At 49.6% G+C, this 14,639-nt stretch overlaps 1 protein-coding gene across 4 annotated transcripts in view; it reads left to right on the top strand.

The window, feature by feature from the left end:
* igf2bp2 (insulin like growth factor 2 mRNA binding protein 2) overlaps window positions 1-14,639 on the top strand; it is a 73,472-nt gene that overhangs the window by 32,657 nt on the left and 26,176 nt on the right. The window lies entirely within an intron of this gene.

The following is a 14,639-nucleotide window of genomic DNA, read 5'->3' on the forward strand; positions in this document are numbered from 1 at the left end:
TCCTAAGTCGCGACGGTTGGGTCGCCGGTTGTCGGCAGCTTGCCGTAGCTTGACGTCGACTAGGTGGTAGGTTGTCGTAGACATTGTCGTAGGGGGGGTCCAGTCACAGCTTTTTCGGCGACCTGCTACGACTGTGACAGTCACCAAAAAAATCGCCCACGTGGGACAGACCCTTAAGACTTGCTGGTGGACAACCCAACTCCCAGAGAGAGAGCGAGGTGGGAGTAGGGGGAGCATGGAGCTAAAGTAGGCAACAGGGAGGGGGTGCAGGTAGTGGGAGGAAGGAGGGGTTCATGTGGACAACATGGAGGAGTGAGGGGATAGGGAGGATGATGCGGCTTAATGTGGGTGAAGGACACATAGTGCAGGGAGTGGGTGGAGGGAGGGGTTAATGTGGGCACTACAGAGGGGATAGGGAGGATGGTGTTAATTTGGACACAGGGAGGAATGGAGTGAGGTGAATGGGAGGAGGGTGAGTTCATGTGCATCATAAGGCTGATAATGTGACTGAAATGGACAGAGGGAGATGTGATAATTGGCGGGGGAGTGAGACAACTATGGTGGTCAGTTGAAAATTATACCAGAATTTGGGGTAAGTGGGAGAGGAAGAGAAGAGCCGCAGGAATATTCTCAGCAGGTCGGGCAACATCTGTATAGAGAGAGGGACTGTGTTAGGTGAGGAGCATCAGAAATATGTATGTGTTTGGAACGGGAATCTCTGATCCAGCCTGTGTCCCAGCACCCACTGTTTCTGCAGGGTTTGTGGCCCTCTGACCAATGGTCCCACTCTGATCCCTCCCAACAGTGGTCCCAGCCCCGCAGGGGCCCTCGACTGAACGCTGGTAACTGTTGTGTTTTCACTCTTGGTGACCAAGCTAAACGCGGGCCGTTGTTCTCTGCACGTGTGTTTCTCACACTGAAGTGAAACACGGCAGTGGGGCTGTTCCTGCAAGGTGCACGGGTTGCTGCAAAATAATGCAGAACAATCAATCCTTAAAAGTTAATTTTAGTTACTTTTCAGCTGAGTCTGATAAAAGAGTTCTGTGGTGATGATTCACCTCACTGGAATTCTTTGATTGTAACCTTTGAATGTTTCCATTTCTTGGTCGTCATACTTGTGTGTATTTGTGTTTGCGTGTGTTTCTGCGTAGTTCTGTGTGTACGTGAGCAGGCCCATGTCTGTGGTCTCATGCATGCATGTGATTATGCCTGTGCAGGGCTCTCACTTAACTTTTTGTCCCTGTTGCCAGCCGGGCAATCTAGGCAGCTTTTTAGGTTGCCAAATGACAGTTTAGGTGGTCATTTAAGACGGTTTGCATGACGCGTGCGATAATGTGCTCGGACGAAGTGCGTAGTTACCAGTCGGAATTATGCTCGATGAAGCATTCACATATTATTTCTGTTTCAAATAAAGTCACAAACTAAACATATTCACCAATCAAGACATGATATATCCCACAATGACATGCAGCAAAATTATAATACAGTATCTCAACTCGTTTTACACATTGCAATTAATGCAATTTCTATTAGTTCTTTCCACTTCCAAACAAAAATGTGGTTGGATTATTCAGCGTATGATCAACCTATGTCAATAAATCCTGGACCATGGTAACATATATGCTTAACCATGCACACCACAGATTGATGCAAGCATGTTTTCTGTGAAGGACCGAAAATTACCATGACATGGTCATAGCATGGGTCGTTATTGCTATTGGTACAGAAACGCTCTCGCTTCCCACATAATTTATCCACAACAAAATATACAGGTTGCAAGAAAATTTCTAAAGGCATTTTATGATAATAGCTGTTAAAACCGACTATACCCATCTGACAGGTTAAACATTACACTAACTGACAAGAGATGGCCAATGGACATAACTGCAGCAAATGTTCTTTTGGTAATATGTTTAAAGATGTCAAAACGCTAAATTACCGGATTTTCAGATTAGATGTACGTGTTATGAACAGCATTGAAGATACCCATTTTTTACGCAGCAGATTTAAAAAAAAAAAATTATTATTGATAAACGCTGTTTCCATCATTCTCACTTCAGAATTAACGTTAAAATTTCAATTGAAATATCTCCTGACCAAATTTGTGATGTATATGACCGACTGTAGAAGTAAAACCTGGATAAATCCAACGTATAGTTATGAATGTTGCTCATTAAATAACTACAGTACTGATACTCCATATTAAGAGCATTGATTTGCCGTTAAAATGAATTCTGTAATAACGTGTCAACGGTAGCATTGACAATCGAACACTGCGGTTTTAATGTTTCATGTGTTCACAATTTAATTAATCCATCTTTATGGACTAAAACAAACAATAACATTGGGAATTAAAACACATTTCATTGCATTCCGTTATCAAACATAGTCAATGTTCGCTCTGAAGAAATTTCCAGCACAATAGGGTCAGGGAGGGGGGGGGGGCGAATCAGTGCGGGGTGGATAGATGGCGGGGGGAGGGGTTGAGAAGGCAATCGGTGCGGAATGGATGGATTGAGGCAGGTGAATTAGTACGTGTTGGTTGGAGTATGTAAAATTGTGAGGGGAGAGCACGGGGGTGTCAGTGGTGTTGAATGGGGGGATCAGTACGGGATGATTGGGGGGGTACAGTACAGGATGAATGGGGGGGGTCAGTACAGTGTGGATCAGAGGGTCTGTGCAGGATGAATGGGTGATCACTACAGTATGAATGAGGGGATCAGTACAGGATGAATGGGAGAATTAGTACAGGATGAATGGGGGGGGGTCAGTAAAAGATGAATGGGGGATCAGTACAGGATGAATGAGGGGAGATCAGTACAGGATGAATGGGGGGAATCAGTAAAAGATGAATGGGGAGATCATTACAGGATGGGTGGGGGGGGTGGTGGTGCAGGATAAATGGAGGGTAGGTCAGTACAGGATGAATGGGAGGTTCAGTACAGCATGGATGGGGGGGAGCAGTGCAGGATGAATGGGGGGCCAGTGTAGGATGGATGGGGAGAGGCAGGAGAATCAATGCGAGGTAGATAGGGTGATCAGCGCAGGATGAATAGATTGGGTGGGGAAGGGGTAGTTGGGGAGCGGAGCTCGGGGGATGTCAGTGAGGACTGAATAGAGGCGGGAATGGGGATCAGTGTGGGATGGAGAGGAGGGGTCTCAGGATAAGGGGGGGATGGAGGGGGGCATACAAGGGAGAGTGAGAGGGGGGGTGAGGTGGGGAGGAAGGAAGGTCAGCGCTCCTCAGGCAACATCGCCCCGCAGCCTTGGCCGTCCCTGTCCACCGCCAAGTGCCGCTGCCAAAGGTGGAAGCGGTTGGGATTTCCTCGCCACCGCCTTCCCTCCTCCACCCGCCAACAGGAAGGTGCGGGGCCGAACGGTGCAGCTCAAAGATCCTATAGCTATAGGACCTTTGGTGCAGCTGCTTCAGACGGCGGAAGGAGGCCTCCCCCTCCCTCCCTCCCTCCTCCCGGCCTCAGCGTGCGAGAGGGTTTGTTTTGAAAGTTCAGTTGGCAGAGTGGCAAGCAGCGGCCGCTATCAGGGCGGGCGGGGTGCGGGAGGAGGAGGTGGAGCAGCTGCTGCTGCTGTGCGGAGCAAGCTATTCGCTCCGACCCTCCACAACACTGCACCTAGTATCTTTGCCCCGCACTACAGCCGTCGCCGACACGAAATGTCACATTCCTTTTCTCCAGAGATGCTGCCTGACCCGCTGAGTTACTCCAGTTTTTTTGTGTCTATCTTCGGTATAAACCAGTATCTGCAGTGCCAAGCCGGGCAAAATGACTCGGCGTTTAGGTTGCCTGGCGGCACTTTAGGTGGTCATTGGCACCCGGGCAACCGCTAATTTCGAGCCCTGCTGTGTGTGCACAAACAGGCATGTGCGCATTGTGTGTATACATATCTTCTCCGTGGATTGTCACCATGTCGTGGTGGACGAGCTTGTGTGGTCCAGAGATCCTGAGAGCGATGCCGTCAGGAGCTATGCTGGTAGGGCCACCAATGGCAGTAAGGTCGAGGGGAAGGTATCTGACAAAGATCAATCCAACCAAGACCGGGCCGCGGGCGTGCATGGACTGAGCGAGGCCGCAGGCGGATGTGGACCCAAGGACCCCAGGCGGGCGTGGCTCCGAGGACTCCTAGCGTGCTCGAGGACCCCGAACAAGGCTGCGGGCGGGCATGGACCCGATGACCCTGAGCAAAGCCTCGGGCGGGCGCGGACCCAAGGACCCCGAACGAGGCCGCGGGCGGGCGTGGACGCGAGCGAGGCCGCAGGCGGGCGTGTGTGAAATGGGCGCCAACTTAAGCGATGGTGCCCGCCCACCTCATTATGACGTCATATCTTTGAAGATGGCAAAGTCAGAATGAAGCGTTTGCGGAATGTTCTGGAAATGTGGCCCTCCCCCTGACGTCACTCGAAGTTGGCGGAATATTCTGTATGTGAAAAAGGCTCCGAGCCGAGCCATCGTGTCCACCCACCTCATTGTGACGTCATCAGTGGAAGTTGGTCGTTTTAAAAGGGAGCTTTTTAATTCTTATTAAACTGTAATAAGCAATAAGTTGTGAAATAAAGCATAAAATATTAAGTGAGACTGTCACTGTTTAGAGTGGAAAAATGTGAGTCAGAATATGTAAAAATCTTATTGTTACCGCGAAGTGTTTTTGCGAAAATATAAAGACACACACGTGCACACATACAATATGAGAGTTTTAAAGTTATAGAGATATCCTCGTTTTAACAACCCCGTTATATCGTATTTTAGTCATAGCGAATGGACCAGCCGACTCCACCTCTGGATTGCATCAGATCTCCTGCCGCTTACAGCCCCAGACTCTGACCCCATCCCTGCTCGCAAGGTACACCAGTGAGCCCTTCTTCACCCATCGCAAGGTCCGGTTGCACGGCTGTTGTTGCAGCCCACATTGTAGCCCCTGGCCAGCTGCACGTTATGCAGGCCCCTGCCTCCGACAGGACGCGCTTGGTCACCGTAGAGTTCCCTCCCCTCCCACCAGCTGGCTCTTCTCCCTGTCGGCAGTCGCTTTATCCGCTCCACCGCCGCCTCCTCCTTCTCCCCCGGAGTCGCTGGCACACTCCACCATGGGAGCGGCAGTCTAGGCAAAATGACAGGAGGAGGAGATGGCCATGGAGCGGGGTGCAGACAGAGCGACGGCCGACTGGAAGAATCTGGTGAGAGGGGAGGGAGCCCCCACGGTGACTGAGCGAGCCACTTCAACCAGACCTGGTGAAGAAAGGCTCACTGGTGCAGACCAGTGGCATCAAGTCTACTTTTAAGGTGAAACGGCACAAACTGCTGGAGTAACTCAGCAGACTGAATCACCTATCCATTTTCTCCAGATATGTTGAGTTACTCCAGCACTTTGTATTCTTTGTGTATTAATTATCATATACAATTCTTTGTTTCAACTACATACAATGATGATTCCTTACTTGGTTATAGTGGACAATCGCATTAACGGCCACCGTTCTTCCGTATATATACGGGGGGGGGGGGGTGGAGAATGGTCCCCTATTGCGATCGTCCGAAATGGTATTATTGCTGGCACAAAGAATTGCAGATTATATCAATAAATTATTATATAAATAGATAGAGTGTATATAGAAAGCACACGGGTATAAATGCGGGGTGATTTCTGGTGCATCTGTGAATATGGATGTGAGCATGTTCATGATGTGAGTGATCAGGACCTGACTGCCCAGCATAACAGCTCCCTGTGTGTCTTCTCCCCTTGTGAGAGAACGGTCACAGTTAATAGTGAGCAGGGCAGTGACTGGCACTAGGAGGAGCCAGTCACACTGATGAAGCCAGCAGCCCCGAAGTATGAAGGGAGGAAGTGTGGGGGCAGGAGGAGTGAGTGCCGTCTGTTTAGAGGGGAGCAGGATGAAGTTGAGGGGCCTGGTGTGAATTGTCATGTGCTTGAAGATGAGCAGGTGGATGCCATTCAAAGGTGGGGTGTGTTCCAGTTGGATGGTGCTTTGCTTTGACCCAGTCTTCTCCCCAATTCCCTGCTGCTCTCTAATGCCACTTGCAGGCCCCTGAGAGGCAAAATGTCACAGAACTGCTGGGAACGTTGTCCGTGTGATGTCCAGTCTGTCCCAGCAACACTGAAAAAGGCGCCCTTCAGCCTACTGTGTCCGCACTGGCCATCAATCCCCCCCCCCCCCCCCCCCATTTACAATGGTCCGACATTAATCGTGTTTCTTTAATTTTCCTGACGTTCTCAACTTCCTGCAGATTTTACCAATCGCCTACATGTTAGAAAGAATTTAAAGTGCCCATTTAACTTATCGACTCAAATGTCTTTGGGTTGTGGGAGGAAATGGGGGGAGAACATGCAAACTGCACACAGACAAGGATTGTAGATCCTGACTGTTAGGCTGGGCAGGATATGGTATCCTTTCACCAAATATACCCTGGGCACCTGGGCAGATGTTGTGGAAGATGGCAGCCACCCTGGAATGAACCTGCATTGCAAACGGGAGTAGAGGCATTAAAGAGGTACATCACAGGAACAGGCCATGTGGCCCACGATGTCTGTGCCAACATGGCACTACGTTAATCTTATCTCCTCTGTCTGCACACGATTCATATCACTCCATTCTTGCATATCCACGTTCCTGTCTGAAAGCCTCTTAAATCGCACTATTGTATCTGCCTCCCTGACGGCAAGTTCCAAGCACCCACCACCCCCAGTGCAACAGACCTGCCCCACACATCTCCTTTAAACTGTACCCCTCTCACCTTAAAGCTGTGTTTTAGTGGTTAGAAATTCAGACAGTTTTCCATCGATGTTCAATCTGGCTAAGGGTCTTTGACGTTTGCCCGTAGAATTGGTTGGGTAGGTGAATAGGTCACAACTAAGCCTCCACCTTCTTTCCCCCTCCCCCGAGTGATGTCCAGTCTGTCCCAGCCTCTGCACCTGCCTGCATCTCCTCACCTTGACTTATATGTAAAATATACGACTTACCTTATGTTTTGTCCCCTACGTGAGATCCGTCCCGTTGTAGGCATTGACGGCGTTAGAAGTAGCTTTTTATTTTACTCCAGGGGTTAAATTTTTTGCAGCAGCTGAACAGCCTGAGAAAGTTCGACTCCGACAGGCAAGAGAAAACAGCATTTTAATCCCCCCCCCCCCCCATCAAAGGCGCTAAAGTTGCGCACACGGCCTGTGGCAGAACTGCAGCGAGTATTGTAACATCGCTAATGGATGGAGTGCAGCAGAGGAACGCAAGATTGACTCCTGGCTAGAGCAGTATGACCGTACTGTCCAGAACTACTGTGCCCTCTATAATGTTTGGGACAAAGACCCATCATTTACTCCACAATTTGAGATTTGTAATAGAAAAAAATCACATGTGGTTAAAGTGCACATTGTCAGATTTTATTAAAGGGTATTTTTATACATTTTGGTTTCACCATGTAGAAATTACAGCTGTGCTTATACATAGTCCCCCCCCCCCCCCCCCATTTCAGGGCACAATAATATTTGGGACACATGGCTTCACAGGTGTTTGTAATTGCTCAGGTGTGTTTAAATGCCTCCTTAATGCAGGTATAAGACAGCTCTCAGCACCTAGTCTTTCCTCCAGTCTTTCCATCACTTCTGGAAACTTTTATTGCTGTTTATCAACATGAGGACCAAAGTTGTTCCAATGAAAGTCAAAAAAGCGATTAGACTGAGAAACAAGAATAAAACTGTTGGAGACATCAGCCAAACCTTAGGCTTCCCAAAATCAACTGTTTGGAACATCATTAAGAAGAAAGAGAACACTCTTGAGTTTACTAATCGCAAAGGGACTGGCAGGCCAAGGAAGACCTCCACAGCTGATGACAGAAGAATTCTCTCTATAATAAAGAAAAATCCCCAAACACCTGTCCAACAGATCAGAAACGCTCTTCAGGATTCAGGTGTGGATTTGTCAATGACCACGGTCCGCAGAAGACTTCATGAATAGAAATACAGAGGCTACACTGAAAGATGCAAACCACTGGCTAGCATAGGATGGCCAGGTTACAGTTTGCCAAGAAGTACTTAAAAAAACAACAACAGTTCTGGAAAAAGGTCTTGTGGACAGATGTAACGAAGATAAACATATCAGAGTGATGGCAACAGTAAAGTATGGAGGAGAAGTATGGAGGAGAGGAGGAACTGCCCAAGATCCAAAGCATACCCCACCTCATCTGTGAAACACGGTGGTGGGGGTGTTAAGGCCTGGGCATGTATGGCTGCTAAAGGTACTGGCTCACTTAACTTCATTGATGATACAACTGCTGATGGTAGCAGCATAAATGAATTCTGAAGTGTATAGAAGCATCCCATCTCAAGTTCAAACAAATGCCTCAAAACTCAATGGCCGGCGGTTCATTCTACAGCAAGACAATGATCCCAAACATACTGCTAAAGCAACAAAGGAGTATTTCGAAACTAAAATATGGCAAATTCTTGAGTGGCCAAGTCAATCACCCGATCTGAACCCAATTGAGAATGCCTTTTATATGCTGAAGAGAAAACGGAAGGGGACTAGCCCCCAAAACAAGCATAAGCAAAAGATGGCTGCAATCAACAGAGAAGATACCCAGCAACAGGTGATGTCCAAGAATCGCAGACTTCAAGCAGTCATTGCATGCTAAGGATATGCAACTAAATACTAAACATGACTACTTTCATTTACATTACATTGCTGTGTCCCCAAACATTATGGTTCTCTGAAATGGGGGGACTATGTATAAACACTGCTGTAATTTCTACATGGTGAAACCAAAATGTATAAAAATGGCCTTTATTAAAATCTGACAATGTGCACTTTAACCACATGTGATTTTTTTTTTTTCTAATACAAATCTCAAATTGTGGAGTACAGAAGCAAATAAATAAATGATGAGTCAAATATTATGGAGGCGATCTCCATAATGTGTATAATGTCAGGCGATCTCCTTGAAACGTACAAAAAAACGTGCTAACTTTGACGGGATGAGTTGTTAATATTTCCGTAGCTAAGGTGTTCTCTACCCAAGATAGCTGTGAAGTCTGGCCTCTATATTCAGGATCGAGGTGAACATGTTTTGAGATATTAAGGGCATTAAAGTGCAAGAAAATGGCACTGAGGTAAAAGGTCAGCCATGATCTTATTGAATGAGGTGGCAGGCTTGAACTGAGCCGCTGCTCTTGCTTCGGTTTCTTGGGCTCTCCGGCTGCTCTGCTCCCTCCTCCAGGGGTCTGAGATCCAGACGGTCTAAACAGTTTGCTGTGCTGATTGGGCTGTCCCTGTATTGATGTAGTGTTGATCCTGTGGAGCCCATCAACTGGCATCCCCCACCCCCCACCTCCCCCAGACTGCCCTGTGAGGAGGTCTGGCTGCTAGGACTGGGGTCTGCTGCACCTTCCTGGGTCCAGGGGCATTGGGCAGTCTGAGTGCCTATCGCCAGACCTGAGGCAGTTGCTACAGCCCTTTGGAAGGCCGTTCAGAGTCAGTGCCGCTGTGTCAGACTGCCCCGCATTTCAGAAGCAAATGGGTTAGGATGGCAACGAGAGTCTGATGGGGTGGAACTTTCACCCCCAGGTGATCCCGAAGTGAAACATGGTGGAATGTGCCAAAACTGTTCCCAGTTTATACTGGAGACATTCTCACCTGCCCAGAAGGCCCAAGTGTGGTAAATCCCCATAGAAATCCGGCAGCCTCCTGCCCTGGGACACTGGGTGAGACAGGTGGTGGGGAGACAGTGACCAACAACCCCTGATATTTGGTGCACACACGTGTGGAGGCAGCAACCATGTGTGTGCCCATGTATACCAATGTTGTGTGCCCATATGTACTAACGTTGTGTGCCTATGTGTGGTGTGTCCATATGTTCTAGTGTGTGTGCAGGCAGCTGTGTTAATGTCTGTGCCAGTCTATTCACCTGTTGGAATGGGGGATCTCTGTGTTTGGATTACTACACTAAGCAGCATGGCTTAGTTACAGCAGGGATTTAGCTGACCTATAATTAAGCCAGGGAATCTTCCAGAGCAGCTTTTGTGGTCAGCAGCAGACATTCAGTGTTGCAAGCACCAGGCTGGATTTGCTTGAAGCTAGCTGCCCACAGGCTGGGTGCTGGATTCACGGTGGTTTGTGACGGTGTTTGGCACCAGGAATTGCTCCAGCTGTTTACCCACGGGTGGTGCAGAGGGTGGACCCCACACCAGGGTCTGCCTGACAACCCAGTGGTGAGAGCGAGGTGAAGATGAGGGCCGTGTAGAGGAGTGTAGAGGAGCCGACACCCGGCGGGTGAACACAGCTTGAATTGTCCTCCACAGTTTCACTTTCAGTTCCTGTGTAGTCTCTTCATCCTCCAGCCACAAACCAGTTTAAAACATATCAGCAACATGAACCTGCTTAAAAGAGTCCTGTCCCAAGACTACTAAACCACACCCACCCCCCCCACCCTTGTCTCTCTTGTCTCTGTCACCGCCCTCTCTCTTTCTGTCGATCACCGTCCTGTCTGTCTCTCTCAATGGCCTCTCCTCTGCACTGTCTCAGTCCTCTCTCACCTCTCCCCCTCTCTCCCCTCTCTCACCTCTCCCCCATCTCCCCTCTCCCCCTCTCTCACCTCTCCCCCTCTCTCACCTCTCCCCCTCTCTCACCTCTTCCCCGTTCTACTTTTCCATTCCCTCTTCTCCCTCTCCCCCCTCTCTCTACACTGTGACAAATAACCTCCCCATTCCCAGCCCACCTACATACCCACCCACCAACAACCCCCCCCCCCACAGCAACCACAAACTCCCACTGGCCACCCACATATGTTGGACTCCCAGGCTGAGTGACCTGGCCTGATGCTGACGTGAGGCAGTGGGCCGAAGACTGCAGCCTGTGATCACCAGTATGTGAGTAAGTGAGGCGTGGTCTCATTGTGTCAGCGACATGAAGATGGATTTGTGCATGGGTCGTGTACTTGAGCTGAGTGTGAGGTTATGTTGAAACACGGTGAGGCCTGTACTGTGTGAGGCAGACACGAGAGTGGCTCACACTGTTGCTTGGTCTCGGCTTTGTATCATATTGCTGCTGTGTAACTGAAGCCGGTCATTTGTTGTGTAACCTGTCAAGTTATCTGTTTGAAGAGAGAGGATTTGCTTTGACCACGTTGCTGATAGAACAGCCGCCTGTGCCTGCATCCTATTGAGGTTGGCCACCAGGCCCCTCTGACCTGCCCTGAGGTGCTTGGGTCCTGGACCTGGCTCCTGTTACGGACAACACTCGCTGGCTACCAGATCCCAGCTGGAGGTTCAATGATGACATGGCCCGGGAGGCCAGGCCAAGCTGCCCGATCTAGATGCTGGTTAGGAACTTGATGCTTTGTAGTAGGTGATTGTTTAATTATACATGGACCAGAGCACGATCTGTTACATGAGCTCTGGAGGACATGTAACCTGCTCGTTGTCATGAGTTGCATTTCCTTTCCATTGTATCTTGAACCACAAGCAGCCAGCCTGCACGAAGGGTATTAACTGTCTGAAGGCTGTGGATATTTGGCTCTTGGGCCTATTCAAGAGGCTGCCCAGGGGAATCAGGCAAGGAGTGGAGCCGAGCTGCTGGATCAGCCATGATACTCTGGTGGGACACGTTCACAACCACTTGGTCTTCTCTCAAATCATGCCGTGGTGTAGTGGGGACACTTCAGGATGCGTGCATCAGAGAATGCTCTGACCCCTTCACCCCCAGAGCCAGTTCAGGGCTCTCGCATAACTTTTTTTCCCTGTTGCCAGCCGGGCAACCTAGGCAGCTTTTTAGGTTGCCAAATGACAGTTTAGGTGGTCATTTAAGATGGCTTGCATGACGTGTGTGATAATGTGCTCGGACGAAGCGCGTAGTTACGTCGGAATTATACTCAATGAAGCATTCACATATTATTTCTGCTTCAAATAAAGTCACAAACTAAACATTCACCAATCAAGACATGATATATCCCACAATGACATGCAGCAAAATTATAAGACAGTATCTCAACTCTTTTTACACATTGCAATTAATGCAATTTCTATTAGTTCTTTCCACTTCCAAACAAAAATGTGGTTGGATTATTCAGCATATGATCAACCTGTGTCAATAAATCCTGGACCATGGTAACATATATGTATAGTTGTGAATGTTGCTCATTAAATAACTAGAGTACTGATACTCCATATTAAGAGCCGTTAAAATGAATTCTGTAATAACGTGTCAACGGTAGCAGTGACAATCGAACACTGCGGTTTTAATGTTTCACGTGTTCACAATTTAATGAATCCATCTCTATGGATTAAAACAAATAATAACATTGGGAATTAAAACACATTTGATTGCATTCCGTTATCAAACAGTCAATATTCGCTCTGAAGATATTTCCAGGACAATAGGGTCAGGGAGAAGGGTGTGTGTGAATCAGTGCGGGGTGGATAGATGGCGGGGGGGGGGGGGGGGGGGGGGTTAGAAGGCAGTCGGTGCAGAATGGATGGATTGTGGCAGGTGAATTAGTACGTGTTGGTTGGAGTGCCGAGTGGTGCAGCTCAAAGATCCTATAGTTATAGTATCTTTGGTGCAGCTGCTTCAGAAGTGTCGGAGCGAATGACGGGTCCCGCACAGCAGCCGCAGTGGCCGCGACCGGCTCCGTCACCAACTCCTCCCTGATAGCGGCCGCTACTTGCAAACCCGCTAACGGGATAACCGCTTTCAAAACAAACCCTCCCGCACGCCGAGGCCTCCCCCTCCCTCCCTCCTCCCGGCCTCGGCGTGCAGGAGGGTTTTTTTTTTAAAGCGCCGGGTAGTGGATTTGCAAGCAGCGGTCCTTATCAGGGCGTGCGGGGGGAGGAGATGGAGCCGCTGTGCGGGACCAGTCATTTGCTCCGACACTTCGTCACCACGCACCAAGTAACTTTCTCACGCAATACAGCCGTCATCGCCGATACAAAACATCGCAATCCTTTTCTCCGTAGATGCTGCCTGACCCGCGGAGTTACTCCAGTTTTTTGTGTCTATCTTTGGTACAAACCAGTATCTGGTTGCCAAGCCGGGCAAAATGACTCTGTTTAGTTGCCCAGCGGCGCTTTGAGTGGTCAATGGCACCCGGGCAACTGTTAATTTCGAGCCCTGCAGTTCCTGGTACTGCCTGCCAGGTTTGCTAGGTCAGGTGTGAAGTTCTCCACCTTGAGAGAGGGTGGTTTGGGTGGGAGAGGATTAATGAACGAAAGAGTTGCAGATGGAGTGGTCTCTCTCTGTGGAAAGCAGAAAGGGGTGGGAATGGGAAGATGTGATGGTGGTGAGGCCACGTTGGAGGTGTTGAAAATGTCAGAGGATGATGTGTTGGATGTGGAGGTTAGTGGGTTGAAAGATGAGGACACGGGGAAGTCTATCCTTGTTCCTTATGGGGGGAGGGGGAGGGAGAGCAGAACTATGGGACACTGGGGAAGCGGGTGATAGGTTCATCTATGTCAGTGGGGGGTGGGGGGGGGGGGGGGGCCCGAGACCTCCCTAGATGCCCTCGTTCTTTAGTAAACGTGGTTTCCTCCCTGCTGTCATTTGGATCCTTCACCCTGTTTCCTCTGTGCCCTGTAGTTCTAATATCGCTCGCTCCCCCTCCTTTAGGCAGAACAAGATTAGAGTTCTCCTGGTCCTCATGTTTCACCCCACTAGGCTCGGCATCCAACACGTCATCCACTAACATTCCCCAATTTTAGGTAACGACATAACCCTCCCCCTTTCCCTTCCTCCCCCACCCGACCCCTGTGCCCCACCTGGACTTGCACCTATTTTTTTTCCTCCCCTTCTATCTACATTCTTTCCTCCACAATTTCCTAACCCTTCAATCCTTTCGTCTCACACCTTCTGTCTTTTCATCTCTGGCCTTTGTCCAACCATCTGGCTCTCAAAAACCCCTTTCACCTTAGATTAGTTTATTATTGTACGGTGAAAAGCCATTGTTGCGTGCTATCCAGTTAAAGAAAAGACTATACATGATTACAATCAAACCATCCATAGTGCACCATAGTGGGGAGAAGGCAGGCGAATGGGACTGAGAGTGAAAGAGAGAGGCAAAGAGAGAGTGAAAGGGCCTGTCTACGCTTGGCCAAGTGACGTGTCTGTGAAGCCAGGGGGGGGCTCATCCACATCCCCCCGGCCTGACTGATGCCTGGCGTCTGGGGATGAGGCACTGTCACCCTCTGTGTGCCCGGTGCCACATCACACTGGGGGGGTGGAGTCGTCCCTCAGTGGCCAGAACCCATCCCCCCGGCTAGAGTGACCCCAGCCAGGTTGACTTGTCCTCACAGGCATTTGGATGAAGGGATGTCAGCATCAGAGTGATACCTCCTGACTCCGGCTGCGACCTGGAGCCAGGGGTGGGTCCGGGGCTGTGCTATGTTGATGGGGTCCATACTGCACTGGGCCTGTGCTGCACGGGTGGCAGGTCCATACTACACTGGGCCTGTGCTGCACGGGTGGCAGGTCCATACTGCACTGGGCCTGTGCTGCACGGGTGGCAGGTCCATACTGCACTGGGCCTGTGCTGCACGGGTGGCAGGTCCATACTGCACTGGGCTGTGCTGCACGGGTGGCAGGTCCGCACTGCACTGGGCCTGTGCTGCACGGGTGGCAGGTCCATACTGCATGGGGC

This window comes from Amblyraja radiata, chromosome 7, assembly GCF_010909765.2.
Source record: "Amblyraja radiata isolate CabotCenter1 chromosome 7, sAmbRad1.1.pri, whole genome shotgun sequence".
Classification (NCBI taxonomy): Eukaryota; Metazoa; Chordata; class Chondrichthyes; order Rajiformes; family Rajidae; genus Amblyraja; species Amblyraja radiata.